Source organism: Rhinopithecus bieti, unplaced genomic scaffold (assembly GCF_001698545.2).
Source record: "Rhinopithecus bieti isolate Rb0 unplaced genomic scaffold, ASM169854v2 scaffold_13374, whole genome shotgun sequence".
Taxonomy (NCBI): Eukaryota; Metazoa; Chordata; class Mammalia; order Primates; family Cercopithecidae; genus Rhinopithecus; species Rhinopithecus bieti.
Window position 1 is genome coordinate 280,067 of NW_016807445.1, and position 25,187 is coordinate 305,253.

A 25,187-nucleotide genomic window follows, 5' to 3' on the forward strand; every position below is an offset into this window, starting at 1 on the left:
GAGGGTGGTGAGGATGTTAAAAATCTATTCTGGCAATTTTGAGGTATGCAATACATTTGTATTAACTGTGATCACCACGAAGTGCAATAAAGCACTAAAACTTACTCCTCCAATCTAACTAAAACTTTATGCATTTTTATCAACATCTTCATTTTTCCCTTTTTCGCCTCCCTCTTAGAGTAACCACCTTTTTACTTTCTTTGAGATTGACTTTCTTAGATTCCACAAATAAGTGACATCATATAGCACAAGTCTTTGTATGTCTTGCTTCTTCACTTAGCATAATGTCCTCTAGTTCCATACATGTTGTTGTGTATGTCTGAATTTTCTTCTTTATTAAGGCTGCATAGTATTTTATTGTGTATATTTAGCACATTTTCTTTAACCATTCATCTGTTGACGGACACTTAGGTTGCTTTCATACCTTGGTTATTGTGAAAAATGCTGAAATAAACATAGGAGGGAAGATATTTCTTCAACATACCAATTTTAATTCCTTTGAATATATATCCACGAATGAGATTGCCTGATCATATGGTAGCTCTATTTTTAGTTTTTTGAGGAAACGCCATACTAATTTCCAAAATGATTGTACTAATTTACATTCCTGTCAAAAGTGCACATGGGCTCCCTTTTCTCCACATTCTTCCCAACACTTATTATTTATCATTTTGATAACAGCCATTGAAACAAGTGTGAGGAGACAACTCACTGTTGCTTAATTTGCATTGCCTTGATAATTAAAGACGCTGGACATTTTAAAATATATTTTATGGCCATTTATAACTCTTCTCTTGAGAAATGTCTGTTGAAATCTTTTGCCCATTTTTAAATTTGTTTACTTATTTATTTATTTTTTGCCACTGAGTTATTAGAATTTCTCATATATTTTGGATATTAGTCCCTTATTTGATGGATGATCTGCAAATATTTTATCCTAATCTGTGGCTATCTCTTTGTGTCTGGAATTGGTTCCTTCCAGTGGGTTCTTGGTCTCGCTCACCTCAAGAATGAAACCGTGGACCCTCGTGATGAGTGTTACAGTTCTTAAAGATGGTGTGTCTGGAGTTTGTTCCTTCAGATGTTTAGTTGTGTCCAGAATTTCTTCCTTCTGGTGGGTTTGTGATCTTGCTGACTTCAGGAGTGAAGCCACAGACCTTCCTGGTGAGTGTTACAGCTCTTAAAGGTGGTGCATCCAGAGTTGTTTCTTCCTCCTGGTGGGTTCGTGGTCTTGCTGACTTCAAGAATGAAGCTGCAGACCTTCACAGTGAGTGTTACAGCTCATAAAGCTGGTGTGGACCCAAAGAGTGAGCAGCACCAAGATTTATTGGGAAGAGAGAAAGAACAAAGTTTCCACAGCGTGGAAGGGCACCGGATAGGGTTGCTGCTGCTGGCTGGGGTAGCCAACTTTTTTTCCCTTATTTGGCCCTGCCCACATCCTGCTGATTGGTCCATTTTACAGAGTGCTGATTGGTCCATTTTACAGAGTGCTGATTGGTGTGTTTTTACAGAGTGCTGATTGGTGCGTTTACAAACCTTTAGCTAGACACAGAACACTGATTGGTGTGTTTTTACAGAGTGCTGACTGGTACCTTTATAATTGTCTAGCTAGACAGAAAAGTTCTCCAAGTTCCCACCCAACCTGGAAGTCCTGCTGGCTTCACCTCTCATCTTCACTCTGTTAATTGTTTCTTTTGCTTTGTAGAAGATATTTAATTAGATATAATTTTTTTCCTTTTTTTTGCTTTTGTTGTCAGTGCTTTTGAAGTTTTATCAAAGAAATTATCTCCCAGATTAATGTTGTGGAGTTTCTCCCCTATGTTTTCTTCTAGTAGATTTATAGTTTCAAATCTTATGTTTAAATCTTTTATCCATTTTGAGTGGAATTCTGTCTATGATGTGAGATAAGGTTCCAATTTCATTCTTCTGCATGATATTATGTGTGAAATAAACAAGATGAAGAAAATTTATGTGAACAATTAATGTAAGAATTTTAAAAATGTTGAAAACGTCAATCTCTTCTGTCTACACTAAACCTTTGTAACGTATGCAATGCAAAATGTAATAAATTACATTTGTTGAAACTCTTCCATATAGAATCTTTAAGCTTCTAAAATTTTCTAGACTAGAACTGATTATGCATCAGAGCAAAAACACATTAACTCTGCCTATTGGGGGTAGATAAAACACACTTATCAACAGATGTTATTAGTAGGTCTTATATATTATCTGTTCAAACCTATGAGTAAATGGGAAGTCTGAATCTATCCATTTATATCTTAATTTAAATGAACCAAGTATCAAATACAAAAGTATAGATATTTTAAGGGGAATTGAGGATACACTGGTTAGATACGAAATAATGCCAAGGAATTGGTCTTAATTTTCTTAAGTATAACAATGACATTGCCGTTATATATCATTTTTTTTTTCATAGAACTCCAAAAAACAATTTTTCTTACATGGTTACTAATAGTAAAAATATTTTAATATTTGAAAATTTGGTAGATATTTATATTTGTAATAAATATTTTGAACAAACTCATTTTTAAAATTTGCAGTTTATTTAAAACTTCCAGTAGGTGAGCTTTTTAAAAATCTAAGAAATAAATATGTAAGAGCATTTTCAGTAATAAAGGAGGTTGTAAAAAAAAAAAGCACACATTTAACTGTCTTATTCTAACTACTTTCCAACTTCTTGCTTAGATATGCATGCAGAATTGTGAATTGTTCTTTATTAAACATTATATAGGTTTAATGTGTTATATTAAACATGGTAGTGTTAAGTCAATGCTTATTTCTTTTAAGTGCCTATCTTTGTGCACTGCAAAGGTAAACATAGGGTAAACTTGAATGTTTTATCTCAGTGAAAGGATGCAGTTAGAAATCTACTTGATTCGTGTCTGTTTACTGTGACTGACCTGTCATCCAAAATGAAAGATATCTTGTCTTTAAGGAGCCTAGCCAAGGAGTTGAAACTGTGGAGATCCGGAAGACCATTTTCGGATTTGTTGAGGCACATAGCTATCTTGAACCAAAGAAGTATTTTGTAAAAAAAAAAAAAAAAAAAAAAGTGGTGGGGAAATATTGTTACATTTTCAAAAAATGTTAAATAACTTTGACTTCATTTTAAAGATTCCCCAAATTAGTAGCTGTCACTCCACCTAAGCTGAAAGCCAAACAGCCCCTCACATCTCCTGGATGTTGACCACCCCAGTGCCCTGCTCCCAGTAGAGCAGCATTTGAGCAGAGACAAAGGCAAACCAGCCCCATACCTCCCCAGAGCAAGGGACAGCCTAGCATCTCACCCCCTGGGTAGCAGAGCAGAGTGGTTGGACTAGTCTTACAAACTTCTGCAGCCTAAGCTACTGAGGAATTGAAAAGCACAAGTGATGTTGACTATAGTTGAAGAAACTACATGGAAACTATACTACTGTACTCACCCAGGACAAAGCCAACATGCTTTATCCAACAGATGCCATAGGATACATCTACAGGTGAAAATCTTTTCCCACAAAAGCCCTGTGTATTAGTCTGTCTTCATGATGCTGACAAACACATACCCAAGATTGGGAAATTTACAAAGGAAAGAAGTTTAATTGAACTTACAGTACTATGTGGCTGGAAAAGCCTCACAATCATGGCAGAAGGCAAGGAAGAACAAGTCACATCTTATATAAATGGCAGCAGGCAAAGAGAGAGCTTGTGCAGGGAAATTCCACCTTATAAAGTCCTCAGACTTTGTGAGAATTATTCACTATCATGAGAACAGCACAGGAATGATCTGACCCTGTAATTCAATCACCTCCCACCGGGTTCCTTTCACAACATGTGGGAATTCAAGGTGAGATTTGGGTGGTGACATCGCCAAACAATATCAGCCCAGTACAAAATTGGAAGGAGTAACTGTTTAATCAGATGCACATATATCAATGCAGGGACCCAAGAAACAGAAAAAATTAAAGAAACATGATACCGCTAAAGAAAAACACTAATTCTCCAGTAAATGAGCCCAAATAAATGGAAATTCATGAATCACCTTAAAAAGGATTCAGAGTAATAATCTTAAGAAAACCAGTGAGGTGAAAAAAAGAATACAGTCAGGCAATGCAACACAATCAAGGAAACAATTCATGATGTGAATAATTTTTTAAAAATACATTTTTATCATAAAAAAGAACCAGGCCTGGGCATGATGTCTCACACCTGTAATCCCAGCACTTTAAGAGGCCGAAGTGGGTGGATCATGAGGTCGGGAGTTTGAAGCCAGCCTGGCCGATATGGTGAAACCCTGTCTCTACTTAAAAATACAAAAATTAGCCAGGTGTGGTGGCACATGCCTGTGGTCACAACTACTTGGGAGACTGAAGCAGGAGAATTGCTTGAAACTGGGAGGCAGAGGTTGCAGCGAGCAGAAATTGCACCATTGCACTCCAGGCTTGGTGACAGAGTGAGTCCATCTAAAAATAAAAATGAAATAAAAAAAAATCTTGAAACTGAAGACATCAATTAATAAAATAAGACATGCAAATGAGAGCTTTAATAGCATACTATGTCATGCAGAATAAATAATCTCTAAGCTTGAATACAAGTTTTTTGAAATAACCCAACTGAACAAAAAGAAAGGGAAAGGAGTACAAAAGAATAAAGAAAGCCTATAGAACTTATGAAATACCACTGAGTGAACAAATTTCACATTATAAAATATCCAGAAGGAAAAGAAATGGTAAAAGGCATACAGAAATTATTTAATGCAATGATAGTTGAAAAACTTCCAAGTCTTGAGAGAGATAGGAATATCCAGATTCATGAAGCTTAAAATTTCCAAATTGTTTAAATACAAAAAGTCTTCTTTTGGGCATAATATAGTCAAAGTGTCATAAGACAAAGAGAGCATTCTAAAAAGAGCAAGATAAATGTATCAAGATAAGTATTAGAAAATCCCCATTAGACTAACAGCGGATTTCTCAACAGAAACCTTACAGGCCAGGAGGGAATAGGATGGTATATTCAAAGTGCTGAAAGAAAAAAAATTTCTGCTGGCTAAGAATACTATTGCTAGTAGAACTATACTTCAAAAATGGATGAGAAATGAAGTTATTCCCTAGCAAACAAAACTGAAGGAATTGATCACCAGTAGACTAGTCTTAAAAGAAATGCTTAAAAGAGCTCTACTTTAGAAAATAAAGGATAATAATTATCCCGAGAACATACAAAATTATAAAACTTACTGGTAGAGCAGACATACAAATGAGAAAAAGAGAAGTGAGAGTAGTAAAACTAGCAAACTGCAAAGATAAATAATAAAACAAAGGAACAAATGATCTATAAAACAACCAGAAATAACACAACAAGATGATAATAATAAGTCTTCATTCATCAATAATAATATTAAGTGTAAATGGATAATATTCTTTATTTAAAATAGACTGGCTAAATGAATTAATAAAAATGAGACCAAACTACAAGCTGCCCATAAGAAATTCACTTCAACAGTAAAGACACACAGATTGAAAGTGAAGCAATAGAAAAAGATATCCTACACAAACAGAAACCAAAAATGAACAGGATTAGCTATACTTAGATGGGATATAATTTAAGTTAAAAACTGTAAGTAAAGACAAAAAAGATCACTAGATAGTAATAAAGGAATTGATTCAGAAAGAAGGTCTAACAACTATGAATTTATATCTACCCAATACCAGAGTACTCTGTCCTATAAAGCAAATATTATTAGATATCAAGAGAGAGATAGACCCTAATACAATAATAGCTGAAAATTTCAAGGCCCACTCTCAGGACTGCACTGATCATTTAGGCAGAAAATCAACAAATAAACTTCACTATAGACCAAATGGACCTAGTAGACATTTACAGAGCATTTCATCCAACAGTGGCAGAATAACACATACTTCTCATTAGCACTTAGAACATTCTCTAAGGTAGACCATATGCTAGGTCACACAACAAGGCTGACATATTTTTACAAAATTAAAATTATATGTATGTTTTTGATCACAGCTAAATGAAAGTTGAATAATAAGATTAATGAGATTAGAAAATATGCAAATACATGGAAATTAAACAAATTTATGAATTTAAAATTCATAAAACAGATAAAATAGACATACAATGAATAAAATGTATAAGATAAATCAAAAGCAGTGCTGAGTGAATTTATGTCAATAAATACCTACATCATAAATGTGGTAAGATTTTATATAGATAATCAAATGACACACCTCAAGAAACTAGAAAATCAAGAACAAACCAAAATCAAAATTAGAAAAAATAATAAAGATCACAGCAGAAATAAACAAAATAGAGACTTAAAATGCAAAAGTTCAATATGAAAAGCATTAAAATGAAATAGCATTATTTCAATGAAATAGCATTATTTCAATTTTAATGAAAAGCATTAAAATTAACAAAATTAACAAACCATTAGCTAGGCTAAGTATGAAAGAAAGACCCAAATAGATCAAATAAGAAATATAAGAGTAGACATTTCTTCTGATACCACAGAAATATGAAGGATCATTACAGATTGTTATGAACAACTGTATGGCAGCAAATTAGAAAATCTAAGGAGATGGATACATTCCTAGAAATATAGAACCTACCAAGATTGAACAACGACAACAAAAAAATAGGAAATCTGAACAGACTAATAATGTGTAATAAGATTTAAGCTGTAAAATAAAGTCTCCCAACAAATAAAAGCCCAGGAATGGATGGCTTTATTTCTAAATTCTACCAAATTTCTAAAAGTTAGCACTAGTTTTCTCAACTATTCAAAAAAAAGAAAAAAAAAATCAAAGGAGAGGGATTCCTTCTTAACTTATTACATGAGGTCACCATTACTCTGATAAAAAATCAGACAAGAGCACAACAAAAAAAGAAAATTACTGGACAATATCACTGATTAATATACACGCAAAAATTCTCAACACAATGCTCTATAAATTCAACATTATATTAAAAATAGTATACACCATAATCAAGTGACATGTATCACAGGAATGCAAGGATGGTTCAACATATTCAAACCAATAAACTTGATTCATCACATCAACAGAATGAAGGAAAAAAGACTGTATTGTCATCTAAATAAAGGTAAAAAAAGTGTTTGAAAGAATTCAACATCCCTTTATAATAAAAACTCTGAACAAGTAAGGTATAGAAAGAATGGACCTAAACACAAAAAGGCCATGTATAACAAGCTCAAAGCCAAGATTACATTGAATTAGAAAAGGTTGAAATCTTTACTCATATGAGTGTAACTAAACCTCTCCTTGATCACCAGTCTCTGCACATCACTGATCTGCTTTATGTCTTTCTAGTTCTTTTTTTCTTTTATTGGCAGTATCTCATATAAATAAAATTAAATTTGTGTACTCTTGTGTGCCTAGTTTCTTTTATTTAGGATATGCTTTCAAGATTCATCCATGTTGTTGCATGTATCAGTAGTTAATTTCTTTTTATTACTGAGTGGTAATCCATTACGTGGATAAATCAATACATATTTATATTGATGAATATTCATGTTGCTTCCCATTTTCTGAGATAACATAGGAAGTCCATAAGCATCAGCCCCACCCTTTTTTTGGTAAATATAGAGTTTTATTTCCCTTTGAAGATACCTAGAGTAGGAATGCTGGACCATGTTATATGTGATTGTTTAACTTTAGTAAACACTGTAAAACTCTTTCTCAAAGTTGATATAATATCTTATATTCTCATCACAAATGTACAAAAGCTTTAATTGTTCTCATGTCCCAGTTGTTATTTATTTATTTATTTATTTTCAATTTCAGCCTTTCAATTTAGTATGTGATCATATCACTGTGATTTTTTTAAAGACATAATCTTGCTCTGTCACCCAGGCTGTAGTATAGTGGCATGATCTTGGATCACTGCAACTTCTGCCTCCCAGATTCAAGCAATTCTCCTGCCTCAGCCTCCTGGGTAGCTGGGACTACAGGTGTGTGCCACCATGCCTAGCTAAATTTTTGTATTTTTAGTAGAGACAGAGTTTAACCATGTTAGCCAGGATGGTCTCGATCTCCTGACCTCGTGATCCTCCCACCTTGGCCTCCCAAAGTGCTGGGATTACAGTCATGAGCCATCATGCCCAGCCTACTGTGGTTTTTATTTGCATCATTTTATATATGCTTAAAATCCAATCATATAACTCCTTTGGTGAAGTGTTTATTCAAATGCTCTGCCCATTTTTAGGAAAATTAGATTGTTTATCTTATTATTACTAAATTGCAATAGTACTTTGCATATTCTGAATAAAAGTTATCCAATATATGTTTTGTAAATATTTTCTCACAACCCATGGCTTTCACATTTGTTTTAATAGTGTTACCGCAATTTTTTAAAATAAAGTCTAATTTACCATTACTAAGGGTACTCTTTCCTCTGTACTTAATATAAGTGTTTGCTGCTTTTAAGATTTTCTTTCTTTATAGAGTAATTGTCTTTGTATAATAGTGTTTAATTTGATTATAATGTGCCTTTGGATTTTTTTTACACCTTTTTTTCCTTTTTGTATATCATTTAGTTTCAAGCATTAATGGATTTGGTTTTCAAAAAATTTGGAAAATTTTGTTCATCAATTCTTTTCTTTTTTTTTTTTTTTTCTTTTGAGATGGAGTCTCACTCTGTCACTAGGCTGGAGTGCAATTGTACAATCTCGGCTCACTGCAACCTCTGCCTCCAGGGTTCAAGTGATTCTCCTGCCTCAGCCTCCTGAATAGCTGGGATTACAGGTGTTCGCCACCACGCCCAGCTAATTTTTGTATTTTTAGTAGAGACAGGGTTTCACCATGTTGGTCAGGCTGATCTCAAACTCCTGACCTTGTGATCCACCTGCCACAGCCTCTTAAAGTTCTGGGATTACAGGCGTTAGCCACTGTGCCTGGCCTTGTTCATCATTTCTTTAAATATTGTTACTTTTTCCTGCTTCTCATCTATTTTTCTGGGGTACTAATTACATATAGTTTAAATTATGTAATATTTTCCCAAAGGCCACTGATGCTTTATTATTTTTTAAATCCTTTCATTTTCCTTTGCTTTATCTTGGTAAGTTTTCATTTATCTATTTCAAATATACTATTATTGTTTTCTGCACTAATTGCTGCTGTAGATATTGAATTTTTATCTCTTGATTTCTCATTTGTATCTTTTAATATCTTCCATTTATTTAACATGCTCATGTCCTCCTCTACTTTCTTGAACATATGAAGCATACTCATAATAGCTATTTTAACATTATTGTTTAGTAGTTTATCATCTTGATCCATCACTTTTGGGCCCAGTTTTACTGACTGATTTTTCTCCTGGCTACTGGTCATATTTTCCTGCTTTGTTCTATGCTTCATAATTTTTGTTCAGGTACCACATATTGTTAATTGTACATTTTGAGTGCAGAATTTTGTATTGCTTAAGTAGCATTGAATTATTGTTTTCTTGCTTACAGTCAAGTTGCTGTGAATAAGCAAAAGAATAATAAAGTAATTCCACCTTCGGAGTCTTAGGATTTTACCAAATGATCTTTGCTTTATAAAGCATTTACATTCTTACTGGATACATGGACTTTCCCCAGCCTTGACTGAGATCCTAGTATTATTCTACCTATTCCTTTCCAAGGTTTCTTTCTCTAGGCTAGGGTAATATTCATTCATATATGCACAAATCAATGCTGAGAAGACTGCTCTGCAGATCGCTGGAAACTTTTTTCTAGGCATCTTTCTTCTCTTACTTCAATGCTAGGTCTCCTGAACATGAATATATATACATATACATATATATGTATATAGAGAGAGACAATAGAAAATGTGAATATACATACATATACATATGTCATTTCTCTTTATGTCTCTCATATCTTCTCAACAAGTACTTATAGTTGGTATGCTGTTGTCACCCTCAAATGCACATCATGTAGTTGTAGCTCTTAAATTACAACATGTTATAATAATCAGTTAAAACTGCTTCTCTAGTTTTATTTGATTACTTTAATAACTCACATTATTTCAACATTTAACGTACTGCTAAGTGTTTTATGTGGCCTTTGAGGCTGTGCATAATTATTACTTGCCTATCTCTTAAGTCTTATTTTTTAAACAACTATCCCAGGTTCATTCTCTACATTGGAGCCATATTAGCCTTTGACTAGTATCTCTTCAAAAGGATCATTTTACTTTTCTGATTCCTTGCCTTGTTAAAATTTGCCCAACCTTATATACTCAGTTTAAGCTACTTCTACTGCCCCAAGGAAAAATATCTCTCATTTCTCAACTCCAGGATAGGTAATTTTGTTGTATATCTTTTAGTGTTACAACATTTTTCAGAGAAGTCGCATAAGTATTTAATCATTAATTTATTTTTGTTATTAGGTGTTTACTGTTAGGCTTCTCAGTTGGCCAAAGAGCTGAATAACAGCAGAGTCTATGTTTATTTGTGCTCATCATTTTACTTATAAAATAAAAAAAATGGCAGGGACATAATGAGATTCAATTAATATTTTAAAATATTAATAAACTAAATGTAATATTAGAGAGGCATTTTCCTGTATAAATAGCTGCTTGCAAAATTTCTTGACTCTAAGACTTCTAAAGGAGCCTATATTTTCACACTTCTACAGAGAACTCAAAAAATGCAAGAAAATAATCCTTAAGCTTATTAACAAGTAAAGTTGAAAGAAAGATGAGCCACCAATATCTAAGAATTTCTCAATGGAACTTCTGAAACTTTGTCTTTGTAATGTCAGCATTAGATGGTTAAGTGACTCAAAGAATATATTTCCATATTAAAATACTTAGCAATATCTGCAACCTTTAAATAACTAAGATTGATGTATGTTTTAGACTACGTAAGTGCTTACCAAGTTGTATTAAAACACAATTTAAGACTTTCAAAAATATTAAAACAGACAAAATATCTGTCAAAATGGTTTAGTATAGGACTTATTTGTAATCATTTTTTAATTCATTATTGTCATGGTGAAGATATTCTGTATTAATCATCAATCTTTGGGGGTATATACCTACAGGCCAAAGCTATTCAGAGATTTACACCATGGGCCCAACTACTCCATCCTCATTTCTCTTATTTCCTTTATTTTTACTTTCTTCTCAAGCAGACTCTCCCATAAGGTGTCAAAATAATTGCGGAATGCCCCTGGTTATCCAGACACTGGACAAAGACTCAATTTCTTAAAGGTTCTAGGAAAAAATTCTAAAGCATATTTCCATTAGGCCATTAAATATCTAGTCACTCAAGACAGTGTAATGAATTGCTCTCATTTTCCAAGCCTGCCTCACAAACTTATGCACGGAGAAAGAGTGGGGTTAGCCTTACTTAAACCATAGGAGACGAGTGGTAAAAAGGTCAATTCAATAAAAATAAAAGAATTCTGCTTGAAGAAGTGGGAATAAATGCTTGGAATTAAAAAATATACAAAATATTCACTAAACACCATAATAAATGTTATCCATTAGTTTTCAGAAGATTTCGTCGCATGTGGTAGAATGTTAAATATATCAATTTACACTACATCCCATGTTAAATATGAATGGTCCTATCTACAGCATGAGAAATCTTCATTGGTGTCTATCCTTCACCCAGAAAATAAAATATTTATGCTGAATTTTATGTAAGGTAATTCATAACCTGGCCTTCTCTCCCTTTCTTTGCTTGTCTGCCATCACTCTTACAAATTTGTACTCCTTAAATACATTTTCTGCTTATTATGTAATCACATCCTATCCATCTCCAAGGTTTCAGAAACTCCATACTAACCTGAGGGCCTCTTGAAGATATGGGCCTAATCTTCATAAAAAGAGCCTAATAAATAGATAACTAATATAATATAAATTCTTACATTTATATTGATATTTGACTTTATTCAAAGTCATTCTCTATACCTATTTGTGTGGCATCAAACAAAATATGTGCTTTTCTGACTTAAGAAAACCGTCTAGGAAAGTTAGGTACATTTTGTATCTATTATACAGTGGCATAGTGGGGAAAAAAGGCAGAGAGGGAAAAATCAATTTGAAGTGTATCTTAGGCAGCAGGTTTGTCTGGTGTGAAGGCACAGAGGTGTAAGAGGAGTTAGTAATTCTGACAATAAGTACTTTACAACGTTCAGTGTTTGGAAACTTCAAGGAGATGGGAGCAGCGGGGAAATGACCAGAACCCAAGAGGCATTGCATTTATGTAGAATTTAGTGTTCATTCTGTAGGTATGTAATGCCTTTTGTTGGGAGCAAGACCCCCCAAAAACTTGCCATAAACAAAATCTCTGCAGCAATGTAACATGTCCATAATGCCGTAACACCCAAGCTGGAAGGTTGTGGGTTTACGGGCATGAGGTCAAGGAACACCTGGCTTGCCCAGGGCGGAAAACCGCTTAAAGGCATTCTTAAGCCACAAACAAAAGCCTGAGCAATCTGTGTCTTAAGAGTGTGTTCCTATATGACCCAGCCATCCCACTACTGGGTATATACCCAAAGGATTATAAATTATTCTACTACAAAGACACATGCACACGTATGTTTATTGCGGCACTATTCACAATAGCAAAGACTTGGAATCAACCCAAATGTCCATCTGTGACAGACTGGATTAAGAAAATGTGGCACATATACACCATGGAATACTATGCAGCCATAAAAAAGGATGAGTTTGCGTCCTTTGTAGGGACATGGATGCAGCTGGAAACCATCATTCTTAGNAAGAGTGTGTTCCTGCTGCAATTAATTCAGCCCATCCCTTCGTTTCCTCTAAGGGATACTTTTAGTTAATTTAATATCTATAGAAACAATGCTAATGACTGCTTTGCTGTTAATAAATATGTGGGTAAATCTCTGTTCGGGGCTCTCAGCTCTGAAGGCTGTGAGACCCCTGATTCCCTACTTCACACTTCTGTATTTCTGTTTGTGTGTCTTTAATTCCTCTTGGGCCGTCTCAAAAAAAAGAAAGAAAGAAAATGACGAAATGTCCAAAATTCAACCTATGATGTACCTACATTTCAATGATTAGATAAACCTAAGCTCATCGTCTTAGAAACACACTGAACTCATGGGACATAATAAGCTGAAATAATCTATGCTCATAAAATTTGAGTACAAAAGGAGACTCAGCTTTAACTCTAAAAATAACTGAAGAAATACATAAAGATCTAAAGTTAGACAATGGTAAGATTAGCTGAAAAATAATCTGTTGTATATTATGGCTAATTTACAAAGCAGTGTTATTTAGGAGAATATTTACCTTTCGCTAAGTGTTATTTTGCTTTATAATGTTTCAGGAATCAATTTTATGACTGAAAGATGAGCACTAAATCACTATCATTTACACATAACTTTTATTACTTGCTTGTAGTACTCAGCATAGTGCCCAACATATTCTAGGATCTCACTGAATATTTTTTGATACAATTTTGTATTTAAAAAAAAAATATTTTTTGTTAATCACAGTAATATATACATGTGTTTGAAAACTACAAATATACACACATAACTGGCCTAAATATTATCTGATCTACTGATCATACTTGGTGAACATTATACAATTATATATTATATATTGTACAATTATAAAGTTCAATTGTGAAATTATACAATTGTGAAGTTGTATAATTTTCCAAATGCATCTTCATCCTACCAAAAATTCCTGATTCTCTGGACTCAGAATGCTTGATTTAATCCAGGGTGTTCATTTCAGAGATAAAATGACGAGGCTAACAGTTGATAAAATGCTTGTGTAATTAGTACGAAGATCTCCTAACTCTAGTTCATTGTCATTATGTGAGTCAATAGTTTTGTTTGGCAAATATTCAGAAGCATAACCCTTATTAAGCTTGATTACTAGAATTGAGTATCCCAGTTTGGATTTATCAATCATAGGGAAAATTCATCAGTTTGAGTATAAGTTTTGGGAAACGTGGGAAACAAAGTTGCTGAATCAAGCTCAGGAGTACAAGACCAGCCTGAGCAACATGTTGAGATCCCTGTCTTTACTAAACATACAACAGCAACAACACCAACACCAACACATAGCTGGGCATGATGGTCACTTAAGCCTTGTGGGCTGCGTTGCAGTGAGCCAAGTTCGCACCACAGCACTCCAGCCTGGGTAACAGAGAGAGACTGTCTCAAAAAAGAAAAAAAAAGAATAATGGTATTTTTTCAGTCGTCCATTAAGTCATTTAGCAATTATTTATCAAGTACTTACTGTGTGTTGGGTACTGTTCCAGAGACAGTGAATATAGCTGTTAATGAAATATCTGCCTTCAATAAGCTAGATAGGGTGAGATGGACAATAAATACATATTAGTTTGTCAGATGGTAATAAGTGCCACAGAAAAAATTAACGGTGAAAAGTGGGAAACTGATGATGATGATAGTATTCATGCAATTTTAATTAAGTAGATCAGTAAAGCCTTTCCTAAAACTTGATATTTAAATAAAGACTTGAGTTAGGTGAGAAAACAAGTCATGAGGCTATCTGGGGAAAGAGTATTCTAGAGAGAAATATCAAGAGCAAATGCCTTAATGCAGAAAATGAAACCAAAGGGGCAATGTGGCTACAGTAGACTAAGTTAGGAAAAAAGACAGGGGATGGGGTCAGAGAGTTCGTGGAGCCAGACCCTTTGGCTACTACACCATCTTTTTATGGTGATTTTACACTGAAAAGGACAAGAAGACATTGGAGGGTTTTTAGCAGAGGGTTGACATAGTTTGACAGGCATTTTAATGGAATTTTTGTTTGTGCTGTGCTGAAAATAGATTTAAGAGAGTAGGATAGGCTGGGCGCAGTGGCTCATACCTGTAATCCCAGCACTTTGGAAGGCCGAGGTGGGTAGATCACCTGAGGTCAGGAGTTCGAGATAAGCCTGGCCAACATGGTGAAACCTCATCTCTACTAAAAACCCAAAAATTAGCCAGGCATGGTGGCATGCACCTGTAATCCCAGTTACTTGGGGGCTGAGGCAGGCCGATTGCTTGAACTCGGGAGATGGAGGTTGCAGTGAGCCGAGATCGCGCCACTGCACTCCAGCCTGGGCGACAGAGCAAGATTCCGTCTCAAAAAAAAAAGAGCGAGAGTAGGTTAGAAACAGGAGAACAGTTAATAGGCAGTGCTATAATCCTTCTTAAACTACTGCACAGTGAAGGATGATAGCAGGTCCTACAGGCAATCAGAGAAATAGGTAAGTGTTGGGATTGTCAGTAAGTGTTCTATAAATATTGTCATCATGCACTGCTTTCTGTACAAAGATATTTACATGTTTTAAAACAATAATATCTGAGAATATAAACTGTCAAGGTGACTACTCACTATATTAAATGCAACAAATTTTAAAGATTTTCAATACAAATGTGAATGTGCTTACATTCATAGTGTAAATTAATTGCAAAGCAAAATGTCTCATGCTATTACTTTATGTGTCTATAGATACCAAATGAGTATATTTTCATATTAGCATCTTAGTAATTTATGCATATTTTTCTTAATTATTCGGAATTATTTCTGTCTTTTTCTTCTTGGTCATGTATACAGAGTAAGCCCTCCAGTTAGAATGAAAATGCAGGAAATTATTTTATTACATTTTAGTATAAACATAAACATATGAAATGAGGATTATTAATTGAAACACATTTTATAACAAATAAAATCACTGTGTTTTAATAAAATGATATATGAGAAACTGAATATTCAAGGAATACTACACATAAACATGTGTTTCTTTGGTCCATTCATGCCTCCATACCCATAATTTAGAAACCTAACTGCTTTGGGTAGAAGGGTGTTCTTGTACTACTGTGAGAATTAAAATAAGACCAGGTCTTTAGATCAAAGCAAGTTTTCCTGGCTCCTCAACCTAACAGCAGTCTAGACCTGCCGTCTCAGTAACAGAAACACCACATTTTCATCCCAGTGAAAATGGGAGGCATTTACAGTTTTTATTTTATCCAGTTAATGATTCTATCTCTGATTGTTGTATGTCAGACTGAGATTCTCATTAACTTACATCTGGTTCAGGCTGCTCGGGTACTTTAAACATGTCCCAAACAATACGGAGACAGTGTTTTCTAGCCTAAAAGATTGGCATGTTTCTTGCTGTGGGAGGTTTTACTTCACTTCAATTCCAGAGAGCATAAAAGGATTCACCTGAAGAATCAGGCCTGTCAGATACTAAATTACGTCATCAGATAGTCAAGATCACGATCAGGTCAGTTTGAAAATCCAGGATTAGCTCTTCTTGGGTTTGTGGCCAGAGTGGCCCAAGTATTCAATGGCCTCATTAGTGCAAAGAATGATGGACTAAAATATATTTATGAGAGAGTCTTTGTGACTAAATGAATTTAAAAAAAACAGGAATGCAGGAAGACTGACACCATAACATTAGCTATATCTTTACAAACTGATGGTGTTTCATAAATAATTTATCCTTTCAAAAAGGCTGATTTTATCATGAAAAGTTTTATTTATCACATCATAGTACTTAATGTTTGGACAAAGTTATATGAATACATACTATTAGTAATAGACAATTTATTAATAAAGATTTAATAACTGTATTTCTTTTAAGTGCTAAAATATCACCCAATAGATTTTATTTACCTCGCTTTCCTTTTATTCAAATATATCTATTAATAAACATGCTTCTATGTATTCTATTGCATAAGTATTTATTTTCTTGGCATAACCAACCCTTTTTCAACCTGAAAATATAATTATTATGTAATTGAAATGAAGAAAACAGAAACTCATAAGATAATGTGCACCTATCTTGTTAGAAAAAACTGACAAGTTTTGAAACAAAATGACGTTTTAGTGAAAGTGAACATTTATATTGGTGTCAACTGCAGAAGGATTTCAAATAAAATTAATAAAGAAACAAGTATTTGGTGTTGGTTCATTTTAACCCTGTTTGATCTTAAGAGGAAATGAGAGCTATTAAAATGACGTTAGGTCACAGAATACACTGAAAGTAGAGGTCACTGGAGAGCAAACAATGCTATATTTTTTTAGATCACATTTCTAACACTAGGGAATGCCCCAAGATGCATTTCATTTTCAAATAAATTCCTTCTACTTGGAGCCAAAGGTCAGCAAGCTAGCATTAGTTAAAGAGATCTCAGCTGCATCAAAGTTAAATAACAACCAAAAGTCACCCACAGCAGAGTCTCTCTAATCCATAGATGCGTCCCCAAGGGCGGCAGGCCAAAGTAGAAAACAGAGATTTGTTCAAGGTGCCAACAATAAATGCTGTGATCAGCAGGCATCTTGGGCTGAGAGCTCAGGATAAGAAGCTTTTTTTTGTTCGCCTCACAGAAGAAAAAAATCTGTTTAAGCACACTTACTTGTTGAACTAAATACATGTAGTTGGCATTGATTAATCTCTATAACACAACACAGCCAATTATAATAATGTTTAGAAATATGACATTTTATAGTAAACGTAGGAAACTTTATATTCCTTTAAAATATCTACTGTCATGATGTAATGATCAACCTAATGCATGGAATACCTTTTAGGGTTTTTTTTAAGTGAAGTCTTTCTGTGAAAAGCTTTTTCATCCTGTTGAAAATATCAATACTACAAGCCAGAGTTGTTTCTTTCAGATAAATAAATATTGATTTTCCTCCTCCATTTTTTACCAATGACAGGCAACTGCCTTCATTGCTCTGAATATTTTATTGTTTTAAAATTGATAAATTCTGTTAGCATTGAATTTTTATTGTTTCATTGTTCCCACTTTTGAAAAAGGCGTTTGTGTTATTTTATGTGTGTGTGGTAGACAAGACAGAAAAATGACACTGAAATTAATGTAGCATTCACTCCCTATACCATAGTTTCCTTATCGAATATGATTTATCTAAGTTTGACCTTACTATCACTGACTTTGCAAGAATTTATTAAAAACTAAGCTGTTTCCAATTTCATTCTTTTTAGCAAATTAGACAACAAAGTTATGCACATTAACGCAACAATTAATTGGAACCAAGAGCTGCTCAAAATATTTCATGTGAATGAATTTAAACATATGTCACTTAATTCCTAGCAATTGTTCTGTGATTTTCTGTGTAGGCAAGTGTTGTAACTGTACTTAATGTTAACCACCACTGGACAAATTAGCAAACACAGCCTGATATGTGCATGCACATTGACTTGAGATACTGGGCTTTATTTTCTCATTATCTTTGCATTCAAATCTGAGTTATTATACCAGAATAAGTATTAAGACAATATTGATCTAATTCACCAAATTTCAATTCATTTGTATATCAGATGGATGATTTTAGAAATTCAACCAATAGAAAAGTGACTTAAGAAGTTACACAAATGCAGAAAGAAATCAATACATTATTATAAAAGTATTTTAAATCTTCAGTTCAAAAAAATCTAAAGCAAAGACGTAAAATAATTGATAAAAAATTTATACATTTACCTTGTTGTTTGTTGTTAACCTTCTCTAAACATTACTTTACGAACATAACCCCAAATTCCTCCAATAAAAATGTGTTTCCAAAGACTCTATTAAAATATTTTAATAGTTAATAATGCTTAGATTATATTTAAGGCTTCATACTAGATTTCACTCAAGAAGAAAGTAATGCAATACAAACATTTCATTATAATTTGCTTTAAAACTTTTTAAGTTATAAAATTTGCTATAAACACTAGAGTAGGGATTTTTTCAACTTGTATTACTTTACTAAATTTTAGACTGTACAAATAATATAAAAATTAGCAAGCTTAAGATTTATGTAACCATTCTATTCTATAGTTTTAAAAGGGGTCTTGATGTTCTAAATGTGCTTAATTGTAGTTCTGATTGAACACAACAGCGATCACCATAATTAGACAATCAGAGTTAGAGGGTAGAAATTATTAACAATTCTGTGTAGCAGTTAACCTGTATATACATAGGGGGAAGAGGACAAAGGAAAAAAAATATTTTATAACTTTTTTTCCTATATGTTTTTATTGAATAAATCCATAGGATATATGTGTAAACAGAATCTTTTCAAGGAATTAAAACTTTAAATAATTGCTGTGCTAATGCAGAATGAGAACATTTGCCTATGAATATTTCTTTATAATTATGCGATTTCAATAAAATTACCAAATACGTATTCTGGAAAATTTTTAACTTATTATTTTATGAAATATTATATAACATTTAAAAGAAAATATATTTGAAAATACAAACTATGCATAAACATCTTAATCTTTTTCTTATAAATATATTTCTACTGTGAATTCATCTACCAGGCAAATAATCAATGATGCTTCTAATTACTTATTCATTTTGACAGCAACATTATCTCTTCATTGGTTTCTTCATCAAATTATATTAATGATTGAATTTTCTAATCTAGAGACTTTCAAATATCCTTAAAGGAAAAAATATACCCTGTGATTCAGATTCTGAAAGAGTCAATCTATGCAAAACATCCAAACTATTAAACATTAAATGACAGTTAAAAGAAAGGGGATATAGCTATAGGTGTTTATGTTTCTGTGTGTATGTTTAAGATGAGATTGGATGGATGGGCGTGGTGGCTCACTCCTGTAATCCTAGCATTTTGGGAGGCTGAGCCAAGTGAATTTTCTCAGCTCAGGAGTTCAAGACCAGCCTGGGCAACACTGTGAAACCCAGTCTCTACTAAAATACAAAAAAAAAAAAAAAAAAAAGTAGCTGGATGTGACGGCATGTGCCTATAGTCCCAGCTACTACTAAAATACAAAACAAACAAACAAAAAAAATAGCTGCGTGTGGCAGCATGTGCCTGTAGTCCCAGCTACACTACACGGGAGGCTGAGGCAGGAGAATTGCTAGAACCTGGCAGGTGGAGGTTGCATCACACCACTGCACTCCAACCTGGGCTACAGAGCGAGACCCATCTCTGGAAAAAAAAAAAAAGATTATATATTATATGTATGAGTATTTATTTACATATGTATGTATTTTGAGTTTATATATATATACTCAAACACATATACTTCTTTTTAGGGTTTTAGTTATCTAAAACTCTGTGATACACTAGCCACTCCTGTCCTATGACTTCTCGTAATTAGTATTGAATTTTGTTCTTTTCTTATATATGTAGACATTCAAATTCAACACTTACATATTTCAGGTGGTTTGAAAGTAGGTAACTATAATTTTAATCCAATTTTAATATAAATACACACTGATACTTTAATATTTATAGATTCAATAAAAAATTTTAAATCTATGTTCCCCTGGCAATCGTAAAAATACCTATGAAACTGGTGAATGTACACTTTTGCTTTTATTTTCCTAATCATTAAGGGTTCAAATGTTTGGAATGATATTAAGTAAATATTATTGTATTTTAAATATCATCTACTTACTGTAATGTTTAGATTTCAGAGTACTTTTAACTAAAAAAAAAGCATTAAAATGTGTGTAAATTAAATAGGTCATATTTTATTTTGTTTGCATTTTACTTATGTTTCAATCAATATTTTGATGTTTATTTGTTTGTTTATTTACTCTCTAAAGCACATCCTTCCAAAATATCTGCATAAGCAAGGAGTCTGGATTATAATTAGTAAACTATTTTATTAAAGCTTCTAAACAAAGTGAAACACTGAATGAAAAGCACATTCAGCAGAAATACCTTGATAAAAATTTCTAAAATCATGGTTTAGAAAAGAAATATACCTACAAAAATGTTAATTGTACTCCCAAAATAAAAGTTTTATTTTTATTTTCAGCTATTGCAACCCAAATTCAAATCAAATGTTAATCCAAGCAAGTAGTTTCTAGTATGTTTTTAAAAATCTAATCATTGTCTTTCAGCAAGTTTTGGAAACATCAGCCAACTTTTGCTTACCTGGTCTTAAAAATCAGATGATCATACTTAACAGCACTTTAATTCTTGGCCTTGTTTGACTTAGATTGTTGCTTTTATTCATATTTGTCTGTTTTCTTTGTTTCATATTATTATCAGTGGGCATGCTGAATAAAACAGCAAAGGCAAATGATATAACACGTAAACAGAATATACAGCTCCCCCCCACCCACCAACGCCGTCAAGTGATTCTCCTGCCTCAGACTCCANACTCCCAAAATAAAAGTTTTATTTTATTTTCAGCTATTGCAACCCAAATTCAAATCAAATGTTAATCCAAGCAAGTAGTTTCTAGTATGTTTTAAAATCTAATCATTGTCTTTCAGCAAGTTTTGGAAACATCAGCCAACTTTTGCTTACCTGGTCTTAAAATCAGATGATCATACTTAACAGCACTTTAATTCTTGGCCTTGTTTGACTTAGATTGTTGCTTTTATTCATATTTGTCTGTTTTCTTTGTTTCATATTATTATCAGTGGGCATGCTGAATAAAACAGCAAAGGCAAATGATATAACACGTAAACAGAATATACAGCTCCCCCCCACCCACCAACGCCGTCAAGTGATTCTCCTGCCTCAGACTCCAGAGTGGCTGGAATTACAGGCAGGCACCACCACGCCCAGGTAATTTTTGTATTTTTAGTAGAGATGGGGTTTCACCATGTTGGCCAAGCTGATCTCAAACTCCTTACTGCAAGTGATCCACAGGCTCGACCTCCCAAAGTGCTGGGATTACAGGTGTGAGCCACTGCACTCGGCCAACTGAGTTACATAAACGCAAATGCAGATGGATTCATCACCCCTTGGAGGAAATAGCATGAGTGTGGGTAACACAAGGAAAAGTACTAATTAAATATAAAATGGACTGTTAGAAGGAAGTTTTGAAAACAATTAGAATATTGTATTTAATTTGTAAAAAGATTTGTTGCTACTAGAGGGTTTCGAAGTGAAAGGTCGTCCATTCAATATTACACTGTGATAGAAGCCCTCATGTTTTTTTCAGTAAACAGTGTATCATGGGAAAAGTACAAGGATTAAAGAAAAGTAATTTTAGTAACATAGTTCTGGAATGATGTCTGTAGCTATTGGAATTGAGAAGAAATGTAGGATCATATGAATACCATCTGCAACTATCAAATCATTTTCTTTCTAATAAGAAATTAGGTAAGGCATAAAATACACATTCCCATTCCTAAAGGGAGAAATCAGAAAAAAAAAAAAATAAAGGGGCATTCATTAATTGTGGATTGGATAAAGAAAATGTGGTACATATATACCTTGGAATTCTATGCAGCCATATAAAAGAACAAAAACGTGTCCTTTCCAGAAATATGAATGAAGCTGGAGGCCATTATCCTAAGTGAATTAATGCAGGAACATGAAACCAAATGACGCATGTTTTCACTTACAAGTAGGAGCTAAACATTGGATACATACGGATATAGAAATGGGAACAATAGAGAATGGGGACTACAAAACGGGGAAGGGGGAAAGTGAGTAAGGATTGAAAAACTCTCTGTAGGACACTATATTCACTATTTGGGTGATGAGTTCAGTTGAAACCCAAACCTCAGCATCACACAATATATCCAAGTAACAAACCTGCACATGTATTCCCAAACCTAAATTTAAAAAATAAATAAATAAAAATGTAAAAAGGTCCTGGCTAACTCAGTGAAACCCCGTCTCTACTAAAAATACAAAAAATTAGCCAGGCGTGGTGGCGGGCACCTGTAGTCCCAGCTACTTGGGAGGCTGAGGCCCGGAGAGTGGTGTGAACCCGGGAGGCGGAGCTTGCAGTGAGCTGAGATGGTGCCACTGCACTCCAGCCTAAGAGACAGAGCAAGACTCCATCTCAAAAAAAAAAAAAAAAAAAAAAAAAAAAAAAAAAAAAAAATGTAAAAAGAAAGATTCAGATTATCCAACATAAAAAACACTTGAATCTTCTTGACATAAACATTTTAGTCTCTACAGTAAATGGTAAATGAGATACACACACACACACAAACACACACACATATATTTGTTCAGAAAATTAATAGGAGAGAAAAATCATGATGAACAAATGTTCTTTTTAAGAGGCCTCTTGATGAGAACATTAACTTTAGTATGCTGTTAGGAAAGAATTCTGATGAAATCCTTAATCACTGAGTATATTTCATATGAAACACTGAGACCTCAAGATGTCATTGAAAAGGAATAACACTTAGAATTGTAATTTAATTACCATCTTTTCAACGATATTCCATCTCCATAACTTCTACTTTGGGAATCTTTATATAACTCATAAATAGAGATATACCTTGACCTTGCATTGTCAATATACTTCATGAATTGAGATTATAAGGTAATGTTATTTAAAATTATCAGAGCCAACATTCTTAGTTTAATATTATTCTGATCATAATTTCAAAATCTAGTTTTAGCTTGATTTTAAAATTCCATACACCTGTTTGCAATTAAGTATCTTTTATAATAATTGTCATTATATTCATTACGACTCAAAGAGAAAGGATTTTGAAAACGAACACTTTCTACATTGCTTGGATTCATTGTTTCCAGTGATAACTCTAATAGTTTGTCATATAAAGCATCCTTGCTTCTCTTCAAGTACTAGTAAAACGTAATTGGCAAAATTGTTGTTATATTCAGAGTAAAATCAAGTACAGTGTGATTAGACATAATGGTTTTATGATCTGTTACTGGTTGAATTGTGGCCCCTCCACAAAAATAAAAATAAAAAAAAATATGTTGGAGACTTAACTTATTTGGAAATATGACTATTGTAGATGTAAACAGCTAAGGTGAAATCATATTGGAGCAGGGTGAGCACTCATCCAATATGACGATTGTTCTTATGACAAGATGGCCATATGAAGGAAAATGCCATGGGATGATGAAGACAGACATTGGAGTTATGCTGCTGAAAGCCAAGGAATGTTAAAGATTGCTTGAAAAACCACCAGCAACTAGGAATAGCTAGGAAGAGTCTCCTATGAGTTTCAGAAGGAACATGGCCCTGCAGCATCTTTATTTCAGACTAGCTTCCAGGCTGTGGGACAATACATTTCTGTTGTTTTAAGCCAACCAATTGTGGTACTTTGTTATGTCAGCCGTAGGAAGCTACTACAGAATTATACAGAGCACTAGAGATAGTGTACCTAAAATCCAACTAGAAAAGACTCTTTTTAATTATATAGAAAAGACAGTGTTTAAAGTGCCTTTTCCAATTCTCAGCTTTGAAACTAATAGCTGTAGAAAAGATGGATACAACCTTAGTTACCATGACAACGTTCACTAAAAATCAGAAGATAATATTGACAAAAATGTGGGATTATATCATACCTTTTCATGGAATATTTAATTTTTTTTTTTTAATTTTAGGATCTATTTCCAGCTTTTTACCATGACTTGTAAGATTGTTCAACTCCTGGGCATTTTGGCTGTCTACTCTCTCTTTTTAATATCACCCCACCCCCGGTATTCTCTCCTGCTGAATTTACCAGATTCCTTTTCACCTTCTAGCCTTTAAATCCTGTGTTCTCTTTTCCCTTCCTAGTCACTTAGTTTGGACCTATGCATTTCTTTTCCTCAAAAAGGCTTTCTTAACCATATCTTTCTCCACACTGAAACTAAATTATATTATTTTGTTGTATGGCTCTCTTGTAACTCTGTTGTTCTTTTTAAATATTTCTCATCACACTTTCCATAACATATGCATTCCCAAGAAAAGAGAGGTTTTATTTTTATCTTACTCATAACTGAGAATCTACTACCTTCAAAGTCCTGGGTGAATACAAGGACTCAGGAAATAATTGTCAGTTTAATGAAAACAATGGCTCTAGTAAGAGAGTTTCTTCTAATATATTTAGGCAAATGTAAAAATCTTTAAATATCTTTTAATATAAAAGAGAGACATATGCATGATAATAACATCAAGTCTGGTATCATAGTAGTATTAACATTTTTATCTATTAACACACTAGTTCATATAGAAAATTTAAACATAATTATATTATTATTATGTAAATAATATAAATACTAGCTCTGTGCCATTATATTTTCATTTAAATTAAAAAAATTGTCAGCATTATAAAGAGAGGATAATTTTATAAGCCCCTCTTTACTAACATATACATCAACATTATTTAATATATGCCACACTAATCCTGGTATTAATAAATTTGAAAACCGGCCCTTCGTAAGTATGAAACAAATGTTAATATGACTGTAGACACACTTCTGATGTGGACAGTCTTTATGTATCAACTTCTGGAA

At 33.4% G+C, this 25,187-nt stretch overlaps 1 long non-coding RNA gene across 1 annotated transcript in view; it reads left to right on the plus strand.

Moving 5' to 3' along the window:
• LOC108535762 (uncharacterized) overlaps positions 1-21,089 on the plus strand; it is a 103,722-nt gene extending 82,633 nt beyond the window's left edge. Inside the window, exon 3 of the long non-coding RNA XR_001887321.1 lies at positions 21,009-21,089. This is a non-coding gene — a long non-coding RNA (uncharacterized LOC108535762). The remainder of the gene's footprint in view (positions 1-21,008) is intronic.
• Positions 21,090-25,187: the final 4,098 nt, after the last annotated feature.